We start from the raw sequence: 13,424 nt of genomic DNA on the forward strand, positions 1-13,424 counted from the left end.
GAAAAGTGATTTTTATGGCATAAACAAAGTCTTTATACCAGATTTAACCTTCAGAGATGTGTAGAAAATCTAATTATCACAACAATTTAACTCTAATTTATCACCATCTGTTTTTCTGCCTCTTAATCCAACGAAGGGGTTTCCCTCTCTGATCCTATTTGAGGTCCAGAAGTCCAGTGATGTCAACGCTGAGTTATATTTTGTTATATTTTCAGAAGCATGTGGAACTTCACTGAGGGTTATTATAGAGAAATTGTCTTCAATCAGCGGCTCTGCATGAACAGCATCACTTGTATGGGTCAGGAAAGCCTGGAGACGGAATCTGAGACAGGACAACGTGGCTGGAAAGCCACAGTCCGCCCAGTGGAGGTCGGCTGCAGGAGCTTTACATCCAGCATCAGGTTGCCCAGAGATCTAGGAATCCATGGACAAGCACCGGACCATAAAAGAAACATGAGGGACAACAGAACGCTGCAGCTAAATGGCTCTGGATCAGGAAGTTAGACCCCAACTGGGCCCCACGATCATCGGGACACACCCAGGTCTGATCAGCCTGCGGGGGGGGGACAGCGGGTGTCTTGTGATTAAAAGGCTGAAACACCAGTTGATGCTAAGGTACAAAACTGATGATATGTCCCTAACATCTGGTGGTGGTTGGCAACTTATCATCAAACTATGAGTTTCAAACAATCAAGAGACAATCGCCAACTTGTACTACAAATGAAAACAGAGAGACTGGTCTTGGTGGAGGTTTGTGATCTACTTCCCATTATTCAAGGTGTGAAAACACCAGATCTCATCCTTTTCTGCAAATACATGATCTCAATCCTGGCATTTATTTGGAATTTGGAAGATAAAACAAAGAACAAATGGTTTTTTTTATCCAAACACAAACCCAGACATTTTTAAAACCAGAGAAAAATCCTTACAAAGATGTTACACTCCACTTTTTATCCTGCTGCTTTATTACGAATGTGTTGATTAAATGAGTAGAGATTCCAGCAGAGTCCCACGTGGACTCCGAGCCTCAGGCAGAGGAACTGATCCAATTTCACCACATTAGAAATTCAGCTTCACTGCAGCAAAGGGTTTCAATTTAAAATCCCAAAAGCCTTAAAAATAGCAATTCTACTCAATATTATGCTTCTGTCCCGATGAAATGGTTTTTTAAACACGTTTAGAAAAATAGCTAAATGTGAAAAAATTCTGAATCTGCTAAATCCAAAGCATCTTTTGGCTTCACAGTTTGTTCACATGTTCATATTCTGGCTTTATTTCTGGATAGTGAGAAGATGTTATACAGTTTATGGTAGAAATCCATTAACATTTGCAACCAATCAAATTAGACACACAATCTGCAGCTAACTTAGTATTTAGTCACGATGACGTAGCTAAATTCTTAAAACTGTTATTCCTTGAAAAAAGTTTGTTCCAACTGCAAAATCTAAAAACACCTCAGTTCATGTTTGACATTTCCCTTTAGTGCCGAGAGCAAGACGCCACGTTGTCATTCCCACAGGGAGATTTAAACCACACACACACACACACACACACACACACACACACACACACACACACACACACACACACACACACACACACACACACACACACACACACACACACACACACACACACACACACACACACACACACAATTTTTATTTTCAAAATTGTGCCTGTGTTTTTAACCATTATTATAATAACATGCTCAAACTCAAATATTTACCAATGACTCAGTTGTGTTATAAAATCATGGAAGAGGAAACAGCTCTGATCCGTGAGCAGCAGGACGAGATATTTATGAATTTAACATCAGCACTTTCTGTCTCATCCAGTGACTCTGCAGTTAATTTCCGTTTCCTGATATCACACAAGCTTTAAATGATGTTTAAATGACACCACCACCCCCCACCACCACCACCACCAGCACCTCTGCAGTCAAACTAGTTTCAGGATAATGTTGTTCAAACAAAGCTCGTAGGTTTTCGGCTGAGTTCAAGAAGCTCCTCTCCCGAAGTGTCAGACGATAAAGTTCAGTTCACTAGTCAAACAAAACAAGAGTGAGCTGAGAACAAGATGAATCCCACTGTAAATCTTCAGTGTTTTAGTTTCATACACAAACTACAGCGAGTTGACGTCTCTGCACTTTGAAGGTTTGACAATAAATTAACTTATGTCTTATTAGATCTTGTCTTTGACAGAAAAAATAAGAAAAAACACAAGTTGTTAACCTGATCAAACAATGGGGATCAGTGATTGGTCGCCGTTCACTACAGGGCCGTCACCAGGAGGGGGCTTTGGGGTTAAGTGCCCCCTCCATTATGCACTGTTCCACCTCCCAAAGTAAAATCATTTTCACTAAGACAAATGGAACAGAAATGAACCACATAGATAAACAAGCGTGTCCACTGTGATGTGTAACCTCCACTGGGAGTAAAGCGGAAATCTTTTGCAAACAGCTTTTTTGGCCTTTTTACCGTCTTTAAATCTGTTTTTAAAGAAAACACACAAGTTTCAACACATTTGCCGTCAGAGCAGGAAGTTTGCATCATCCCCCCTCAACATCTCAGAGGAGACATCGGTGCACATTAACCGCCTGCTCGTCTCAGAGGGAGTTACAAAGTGTTTTTACTTGATATCTTTCACTGATCATTTTGTCTGAGCTGTTTCAAAAAGTGATGCACTTTAAAATAAACACTATATATTTGAGGTGTCGTCATTTTCACTCCCCAAGGATAAAGCCACATTTATCATTTCAGAAGATGAATCTATGTATTCAACTTGTTTTTCCATTTAATGCAGAAATGCAGAATTAAATCATCTAAATAATGCGAGTCTGACTCCTTCAGGAACTTTGGCAAAGCCGCTCCTTGTTTCAGATGACGCTCAATAAAGTTTTTAAAAACCCGATGCCATGTTTTCTAATCAGCTCTTCATGAAACACAAAGCAGCCTGGGACTCTCCCTCAGATCATCACCACCGTCATGAGACTGAGCATCAGAGACAATTCATGAGCGGCTCCTGTCCTCAGAGCTCAGACGAGTCTCCTGGAGGAAGCTGCTCACAGCGGCGGTTATCAACTGCAGCGATACCCGACTATAAACTCCTGTCGTCTGCAGAACCCCCGTCTCTCTGTCTCTGCAGCCTGCAACTGGACAAAAGGGACCAAACCAACATCCTGCTGATCCTCGGAGCTGCTTACCTCTTCAGTGGCTCCGCTGTTGAATCAACAGTGAGAGATCCTGAGGGAGAACGACAGCTGACCGGCAGCCCTGCATCCACACCCAGCCAGCGTCTGAATGAGTGACGGACTGAGGCTGGGTCACTGGATGAGTGGATGACTAGTTCAGCTGGAGGCAGCGCAGCGCAGAGGAAGTCACTCCCCCCACCGACCAGCTGACTGGCTGCAGGGACCGATGACTCTGACTTCATGTTTGTTGTCTTGGTGATTAACTTGTTAACCTCCCTGCAGTCTGAATGAGCAACTGACAAACAAGGATATTACTGAATAAACCTGCCTCACTAACTAACTCAAACAACAACTAACTAGATATCTAACTAACTAACTAACCACCAGCTAAAACAACTGAACAACTGACTGAACTTATTGAAGAACTGACTGGTTAACTAACCAACCAACTGACTGACTGACTACCAACATTCACATCTGAATTCCTGACTAAATTATTAACTCACTAACTACCAAACCAACTGATTAACTGGCTTTATAACCGACCAACCAACTAGAGGATTGTCTAACCAACTAACTCACTGACATCCACAATTAATTCCACAATAAATGATTGAACAAACTAAATGGTAGAATCACAAACTTCTGCAAATGACAGAGTAGTTAACTGACGACCTGGTTTTAAAGTTTAGCAGCTGGTTGTCTTTTTACCAGGGTGACGAAGCTGACTGGTTACCAGGATCACCGGTTAGTTACCTCCTGACGTTCACATGCAGCTGTGTCCTCTTCTGTTACTCTCTGCTTTAGTGTGTAATGAGAGGGTGGAGTCAGACTACTGTAAACCAACTCAGGACACACACACACAGACACACACACACACACACACACACACACACACACACACACACACACACACACACACACACACACACACACACACACACACACACACACATCAGTTAATAAGTACAGAGCAGATCAGCCTCTGGTCATGATGGTGCAGGAAACTGTTTGCGTATGTGTGTGTGTGTGTGTGTGTGTGTGTGTGTGTGTGTGTGTGTTGTGTGTGTGTGTGTGTGTAGCTGGCAGCAGTAACACAGGAGACAAAAAAATTAAACAGCACAACTGTGGGTAGACACTTGTTCTTAAATGTTGGACCTTTGAATAACATTGCAATCGTTTTTGAAAATTCTCAGCTTGGACTTTATTAAGTTGATTATTTCCTGTTTTACTTTGAAATTACACACCATGTCTTTCTCTAGTTTTGCTTCCTGTGTTTTTCTGGGTTGAGTTCAGCTCAGACAAAACGTAGGAAACAGTTATTTAAATGTGAACTGTGATGCGCTGGATTCCTTCAACTGGAACGCCAAGAATAAGCTTCCGTAGAACTTCTGCTCACATAGCGTGTGTGTGTGCTCAGCTCGCCGTCGGCCATCACAGCTTCATTACAGCCTTCAATCATCCAAAGTGACGGCGACACGTGGAGACGAAGGATAAAACCATCTGCTCCTCTCCTCACACAATAACACAGTTTATTGAAACGGCAGCTTAATGTCTTTAAAGTGATGTTTCAGAAATTGCTCAGTTTCACACCTGTAGTTTAGTTCAATTGGTCTAGAACACGGAAAATAAAGTGAGACACGTGAAGGCAGATCGAAATAGAAACTGAGTCGCTTTTAGTTTACGGATAAAAATATGAAATAAATGGTTTTGATTGTGTTTTTCTAATGTAACTACATGTCGTCTTTAATCATTTCTGATTAAATCCTTCTCAGGAGCCACTCGGAGCTGTGGTATGAATCCAAAACGTACACGAGTGGAGTTAAGTGGCAGAAATAGAAAATAGAAAACGTCTCCTGTCCTCTCTCAGCTGGTCAGGAAGTCTCCATGTGTCCGGCCGGAGGAGCGTCACGCAGCTCATGTCGGTGACCTTTAGGCCACGGTAAAGGTCACCGAGCCTCAAAATCGACAGCTACCACGACAAAACAAGATCCATCGCCGTCTCCACGAGGAAACACCGACAGCAGGAGACGATGTGCTGTTACATTAGAAACTGGTCATCTTAGCAAATCTCTGTCTTCTTTTCTATTCTTAAAATATATATAATATATGTAAAAGTCCAGATCTGAGTGTTTCTGTTAATTTACATAAACAGCATATTACTTTAGACTGTAAATAAAGATGGACGACATGCCGGCTCCTAAAAAGTGAAGCCAAAACGTCTTGATTGCCCCCTGGTGGCTGAGAATGGGAGACGAGTTACGAATGTTTTCGTTGACTTCATCTATTCCAGGCTCTGGAATTTGAGTCCGTCCCAGGTCACCGTAACGCAAACCACCAGACGGCTGATGTTGTGAGTTAAACTCATTACCTCAGAAGGTTAAGTTCTCGTCTGTGTCTGTTTGTTCTTGGCGGAGCTTCTCTGAGTGACGTAGTTAAATTAACTGGAACGTGACTTTTTATAAATGTGGCCAATCTTGGGTGAAAGTTACATATATAAATATAGATAATTATGCTCAATGTCAAATATTATTTTAATCATTCATATTAATATCTCCATTTATGTTTGCGTATATTAAAACTTTAAATTTTGAGAATACATGAAGCAAAAAAGACTTGAATTTATGTTTATATTTTAAATTAAAGATATTATGTTTGTTTTCTTAATTCAAGTTGGTTGCATTTGTGTTTTCTTTTTTATCTGTATAGTTATTTATAATAAAGTTTGGAGTTAAATATCAAGACTCAAGTAAAGTTTCTTTGTCATAAGGATTTGATAAAAATAGAAAACATAATAGAAACGTAAAATATAAAATATCAAGAATATGCAAATATGTGTAAAAAAGTAAATACAACAACTGAAACAAATGTCCCAAAAAACAAGTATAAAAATAAAACAAATGAATAAACTTCAAATGTGCATTTTTCACCATTTTCTAAGATCTAATGAACAAAAATTCACATTTTAATAATAAACACATCCAAAGACTAAAGCTGGAAACTAGTTTCTAGATGATTACAGCTGCATCACATGGTCTCCCAGTATCTCATCATGTGACCTCAGCACGGAGCAGAACAGGGACAATCCCTGTATGATCGCCTGATATCATGAAATTACACCTAAAGAGCAGATGAAAAACAAAGCGACACGCTGCTGTAACTGAGAGCAGAGGGTTCACAGGGCCACTCCGAAGTAATCATATTGTTCGGGCCGCCATCGGCAGGACGGTGACATCACCACATCGTGAATAGTCGTGTGTTTCATTCTGTCGCACGTGATTTGTTTAATAGGAAAATGCCCTGAGGGCAGGCGCAGACGCGAAAGGGAACTGGACCAAAGATTCTCTCAGATAACACAACCACTCGCATCACGCGTTTGAATACACACGTTTTCCTCTTTCCTCTTTTCCCTGTGAAACGTGCATGTGTCTGGGAGTCAGTGGCACAGACGCTGGGAAACGTTCAACCCCCAGTTGCTGAATGTGAAAAGGGCAGCTGGGTTCAAACCAATCTACTGAGACTGTGACACGAGGCATAAACATGGTGGGAGGATGTCCAGTGAACCGGAGGGAGGCGCTCCACAATTAATCGTGTTAATATATTGGAAGGGTCTCATCGGTACAGAGCACAGACACACAACTGACACGCGGATGTAAATGAGCTCACAGCGAGGACACGATAAGGACACGCACACAGCCAGGATCAGTTCAACAGGGTCCACTGATGCAACAGTGCTGCTACCACTGTGTGTGTGTGTGTGTGTGTGTGTGTGTGTGTGTGTGTGTGTGTGTGTGTGTGTGTGTGTGTGTGTGTGTGTGTGAGACGCAGCCATATTCCATAACTGCCGACAGTAAAAACCTAACAGGGCGACACGAGTCAAACACAAATCACTGGCGGACAACGTAAAGCATTACAACCCGAAGCAGAAACATTCCCTCTGAGCCGCAAACTGCCTGATCTGATTTACTTCACATGTTTCTGTGGTGGAGATGAAGCAGATCGTAAATATGAATCTGACAAGTGAGGGCCGGCGTCGCTAAAGGATGAAGCGTGAGCGTACTCACTGGAGGAGGTCGTCGCCACGTCCATAGACTCTATATGAAGACGGAAGACACGTCCCCACTTCCTCCCATTGAACAAACATTAAACCGAAATATCCCAGATACAGGCGCTAACGCACGTTCCCTACGAAGCCATATTTAAATTCACTATATCTGCACCAAATTACAAACACTCATAAATCAGTCCCGTAAATATACCAGATTTTTTTTCCCTTCTATCAAGAGCCTTGAATTATTGTCTGAGAAATAAATGAAAATGTTGCAAAACGTCCCATCTCACAATTTACGCAAATCAATATCCACAGACGCCAATGATTCATATTTATTTCTGAGCAAAACCGAATTTTAAAAAGCTAATTATGGGAAACTTGCTGCAGTGAAGCCCGGCAGGTCCGAGCTGATGTGAACGTGGAAAACAATCACTCAGTCATGCAGTTTCTATTACTGGTAAAAAAGAATTTCCTTCCCTGTTTAAAAACCTGTTTACCCAGAGACACTCACAACAACCCAGGCAATGGTCGCAGCTTATAGGGGAAAGGTCACAACAAACATTCTGGGTTTCAAGAGATTGAGATTCTAAAAATCTGGATCCGACATCAGGATCTCCGTCATCTAGTATGAAAATGTTAGAAGATACGTCAGCTCTGAAATGAGACATCCTGAGTCTGAGAACAACAGCCTCTCACACACCGAGTAGAAAGAGGTATTAACGTTGAGACACTGAGACTCGGGGAACGCTCACGTCGTTGTTTTCCTGCCGCGCACAATGGAGACCAGTGTAGCTCCAAGTGCTGGTTCATCACGTCCTAATGTCTACGAGTCAGCAGAAATGGAAGTCGCTGATGTAACGACCACATCCACGTTTTTCAACACAGCAGCTCCCGTCAATGGCAGATCAGTTTAGTGGAGACGATTCCAAAGCAAAGAGAGATCCTCAAAGAAATCCTGCTTGCCTGCCTAGGATGGTAAAATCTTTATGGACAGCACAGAACAACGGCCACAGATAGGGTTCCTCCCATTGGTCGATCTTTTCGATGCCATTTGGTTTCAACTTCTTAAAAATAAACCGTGAATCCTGCAACTTACTTAGTCACACTAACTACAGGATGCTCACCGGCAAACACAAATTCTCTCACACACACACACACACACACACCCAACGCTCTTGCTCATAGGGGAAGGCAGAATGATCAGGTTATTGAGGAGGATGGTTTTTCAGGTGATTTTGGTTTAATGGGAATGGAGCCCCCCCCCCCTCATCCCTGTATAAATCACCTAGTCCCTTGTGGAGATAATCACTGACACAATTACATTAACCTCATCTTCAACTGTTCCCTGTTTATCTGTTCTTCATTTTGACTGTTAAACGCTAACACACCCCACATACACACACACCACACATACACACACACACCCCACATACACACACACCACACACACACACACACACTCTCTCTGCTGGAGACTCATACATTTTTTAACAGCACTGGTGTCGTTAGTCTGTTCTTCCTCTCTCCTCCCTCGTACCTTCTTTCTTTTTCCGCCTGTACCTCTTTCCCCGGTAAAAGGTCACCATGTTGTCTTTCGGCCTCACGAAATGTCACTAATTAATGAAGGACAGACCTGCTCTGTGCACATTTAGCACTTTTAGTGTCTGCGTAAGTGACTCTTGACGGTCAGGAGGAAGGCGGACATTGTTTCAGAGCCTCAGCGTTTGTGCAGAGGAGGTTGAATTGGTTTGATTAAGTGTTGCACCTTGATTTGAAGAAATGGCGACTGAGTTTTCTTGAATCATGTGCTGCCGTGTGTGTGTGTGTGTGTGTGTGTGTGTGTGTGTGTGTGTGTGTGTGTGTATTCACCAGTAGATTATATTGTTTGTCACATTTAACACACTGCACTGCTGATTGTATTTATGTATGTGAGGGAGAAAGAGACACCTCTGTCTGACTTATAAGAAAGTCACGTCAGCTGAGTCACGAGGAGGAGGAGGAGGAGGAGGAGGAGAAAACAACAGGGCTAAACAGACAAAGAAAAGTGAAGTTGGACGAGGAGGTCAAGGAGCAGAAAGACTTTGAAGAAGAGGAAAGGAAAAGAAGTCTGCAGAAGGAGGAAGAGGAGAGACGGGAGCAACAGGAAGAGGAAAAATAGAGAAAGTAAAAACAGAGCAATATTCAAATCTTCACCAGTGGATTGGGGGGGATGCTGGGGGGAGAGAGACAAGAACGGAAATTTGACATTAACGGTTCCTCACAGTATTTTTGCAAATACGCAAACAACCAAGTCAGTAGCTGCGGACATTCCCCAGAACTGTTCCTGCCCCACCCCAAGTAAAATGTCAAGGGAAAAAACATGTGACGGACGTGAAACTGGAAGAACACAAATATCTCAGGATGAAGAAGAGGAGCCGTACACGTAGAAGAGGAAGACGTCAAAGTGGAAAGACGAGGAGATTCAACAGCTTTAGACAATAAGGGCCAACGTCTGTGTGGATGAGCTGTAAAACACAACACACATCTTTCAGATCTGCTCCTCTTTACACTGAACATTGATTCAAGCACCTACAGTCGCTTTTATGTAAAAGTGACAACAGCCATCAGTCAACTCAAAACCCCTGAAAACCCTCAAAGCGCTGGAGCAGCTCTCACAGGTGGTTTACAGAGCTTCCTTCAGCAGCAGCAGAATTAATCTTCATCACGTCCATTAGAAGACATTTTCCAGATCCATGTTTCACTGGCAGCCGCAGAAATCCCACAGGGGACAGCTTCATGTTGGAGGAGAGTCAGGACACTTTCTCCGCCCACAGGAGCAGGAAGGAGACCAGAACGCAGCAGGACGCTCGTTATTTATTATCCCATCAGGCTTATTATCGCCACATTTACACCAAGCGACACGCTGCAGGTCCTGGCTGCTTCTCTGAGTGATCTGAACGACAGTCTGGTTCCGTCCCTGAGAGTTTGACTGAAAACAGTCCAACACTCAGAGCTGGCATTGAAAGTGAATGTCAGATCTTGTTTGCTTCATCTTTTATCAAGTAGTTCTTCAGAATTGTCAGTTGTAGGCAAAGTTGTTGCACAGAAGAAGTTTGTGTTGAGACAAAGTTCAACATTTGAGAAATGAATGTTCAACTTTTAGAGACACCCCCCTGCAGGTGTACGCCTCAGTGGGTTTGTGGGGAAAATATGTAAGTAAGTACAAAGTAAATAAGGAAATTATTACTATTTTAAGATTCATCTTTTTTGTTAAAGATTTCTCTCCGTTTTTAAGAGGTGGTCGTACCTGTTAGATGAAACTTTCTGCAGATGCTTCAAACAGCAAATGAAATCTCTAAGCATGTTCTGTAAAATGCTTTAAAGTATCGTCCGTCCCTGGTCGGCAGAATGAATAAATAAATAACGGCTGCTGTGTGGATGTATGGTTGGAAACTGCAGTGACTCCCAGTGGATTCAGCTCAATACGACCTCAGACATAAATAATGAAATCCTCCTCCGAAAAACCATCCAGAGGCCGAGGCAGCTCCCAGAGAATCGTAACTCGTCTGACGCTAATGAGGAAGAGACGTTAAGAGGAAAAACAAGAAGAGACTGAAAGTGTGGACGGGGGAAGAGATGAAGAGGAGGGAGAAGAAGAAGAAGAAACTCGACGTTTAAAAAAGGCGTAGAACTAAAACAATCTGGTTTTCCACAGTGAAAGAGAAAAGACGAGCACGAATAAAATCCTGTTAATATAACTTGATGTTTTTTCCTGTTCCTTTATCCGACCCCTCACGTGTATCACCCAGACTCTTGATCGCCCCCTGCTGGCTGGCTGCAGTATAGGACATGGACCAAACTAAAAAATATTTTTTTTCCTCAAAAGGTTTCTGTCATTTTAGGTGGTTCTGATATTTTTCATAAACTTTGATGGGACCCGGAATCTCTGAACCTCCACACCACCATCGCTACAACACTAATTTTGCCTTTAGATGACGTTATTGGTGAAAGATGGCGGCGTTCGTATGCGGGATATTTCAGCTTAATTTCATTATTTCATTATCTGCCGATGTTCTACTGTCTTCTCCGTCTCCAGAGAGCAACCTATACATTTAGGTGTTTAGTGATTATTATACTTGACGTCAAAAGGGCAAGATGTCGGCACTCCAAGATATTTTAGCTTCATTTTTGTAAAACATTCGGAAGTGGAGCTGCGTCGTCCATCTTTATTTACAGTCTATGATGAAGATGTCGACAGTATTTGTTCACAGGATCTGAATCTGGCTTGGACTGTGTTTAAAAACGTGTTTGGTCATTCAAATAACTTAATACATGTTTTTTAGAGATGGGTGATGTTGTACGTGTTTGTGTCTGAAACAGGGTTCAAGTAATGTAATTCATATTCCATAAGATTTCATATAAACCCTACGTACAATGTATGGCTGAGGATGAGAGAGGTTTTAATGCACGAGAAAAAGAGGGAGTGACAAAGATGAGAGGGGAAGAGAGAGAAAGCAGAGGGAGGGGAGGACTGGCCAGTTGCCTGGTGACGGAGGCAGAAGGAGCGGAGGGAGAGAAGGTGAAGAAAGGAGAGAAGACGAGGAGGAGGAAGAGGAGGAGGAGGAGGAAGAGGAGAGGTGTGTGGTGGTTTTCCAAGTGCAAAGAGTTACTGGTCACGATGCTGCTGTCGTCCCACCCACTGCTCTCTCTCTCTTCCCTCTCCCTCCCTCTCTCTCTCTCTCCCTCCTCTCTCTCTCCTCGTCAGCGGAGGAAGTCGAGCCGTCGTCTCTCAGGTTTCACGTCTCGTGTCTTTTTGACAGTTTATGAATCTGATTGTTGCCACGAAGGTGAAATCTTAAGTTTTCAGCCCTAAGCAGAGTTTGTATTTTGAAGCCAGGAGCTTTTCTGAAGGCTGATTAATTAAAAGACCTCACATCCAATCAAAACGCTTCTTCTAACGTGCCAGCGCTTCACAGTTTCAACAGGAAATGCATCACATCACAGGAGCAAGATGTTTCAAACACAGCTTCATGAGCACTTCAGGTTCCACTGATACTTTCTATACTAACTAGACTTCATCGAGCTCAAACCTGCGCCAAAGGCCCAACAGTCCCTTAAGTTCAAATCAAGCTCTACCACTCATTAACATCAGTCCTCGAAATATATGAATTATTATTTTCATCAAGATCTAAATCCTGGGAAAAGCTATATCCACACTACTACATATTAGTTTTAAAAAGGCATCTCTGCTTCTAAGTTTTCACCTGACGTCCACACTACTCCGGAGATTTTGCCGCCACCACCAACGAAGGGAAACCGTGAACATTAACAATCTAAGAAACTTAATATATTTGATTATGACATAATTAAAAGGTGCCAGATTAATATATGTAGCACATTTAAATACATGTGGCTAACTTTAAGTCTGTTTATGACTGGACGTCTGCATCAGTTACGTTTGTTCTTTCACACTCTGACGTTTGGTTTGTAAAGTGTTTCGACCTCAGACGACTCCACTTGCTTTTTCCTCTCATCCTTTCTTTCTTTCACCTCATCCCTCTCTTCCTCTGCCCCACATTTCTGTTTCCTCTCCTCTCTCCTGCTGCTTCTCTCGTTCTTTCATTTTCCAAACCAGCTCACTTCTCCCTTGAAGTCGTCGCCACAATGAGCCGCGGGGAGACTTCTGACGTACATCAGGCAAACTGCTCCCAGCGTGACGCGGGATCAAAACAAGTCATAATAAAAAAAAAAAACTCGCAGACTTTATACCATTAAATGAAAGAAAAACTCAGATACCACCGATCCACAACTAAATAATAAAAGGTTGTAACTGTTGGTTTCACGGTTTCAGGGCCTGCGTCCTCAGGCAGAGTGTTTGTGCCCGTGACCTCGTTTCTTCTCTCTCAGCTGAAGCGAGGTTCACCGCCAGCGAATCAAAAGGAAACATCACAAACAACCAGTCACTCTCACACCTACGGACATTTTACAGTCTCCAATTAACCTGCTCGTGTTTGGACTGTGGGAGGAAGCCGGAGAAAACCCCAGCAGACACGAGGAGAACGTGCACACGCCACAGAGAGAGACTCCGACGTGCCTTAGCCCCGCCTCCCAGCACTGTGATCAGGGAGACACTTCAGCAGAAGCTCGCGGTGAGGTCACATCCTGTTTCACCACATGGGTTTCACGGCTGCTCCCTGAAAG

At 42.9% G+C, this 13,424-nt stretch overlaps 1 protein-coding gene across 2 annotated transcripts in view; it reads right to left on the reverse strand.

Moving 5' to 3' along the window:
• Positions 1-13,424, reverse strand: part of rab27b (RAB27B, member RAS oncogene family) — a 34,942-nt gene that overhangs the window by 15,623 nt on the left and 5,895 nt on the right. Inside the window, exon 1 of one of the 2 annotated variants that reach the window (XM_035141545.2) lies at positions 3,206-3,345. The exons of the other annotated variant lie outside the window; for it this stretch is intronic. The gene's annotated coding sequence lies outside the window, so the exon portion shown is untranslated. Of the gene's footprint in view, positions 1-3,205; positions 3,346-13,424 lie in introns of those variants that run through there. 2 annotated transcript variants of the gene reach the window in all.

The sequence above is a fragment of the Hippoglossus stenolepis genome, chromosome 18 (genome assembly GCF_022539355.2).
Source record: "Hippoglossus stenolepis isolate QCI-W04-F060 chromosome 18, HSTE1.2, whole genome shotgun sequence".
Lineage (NCBI taxonomy): Eukaryota > Metazoa > Chordata > Actinopteri > Pleuronectiformes > Pleuronectidae > Hippoglossus > Hippoglossus stenolepis.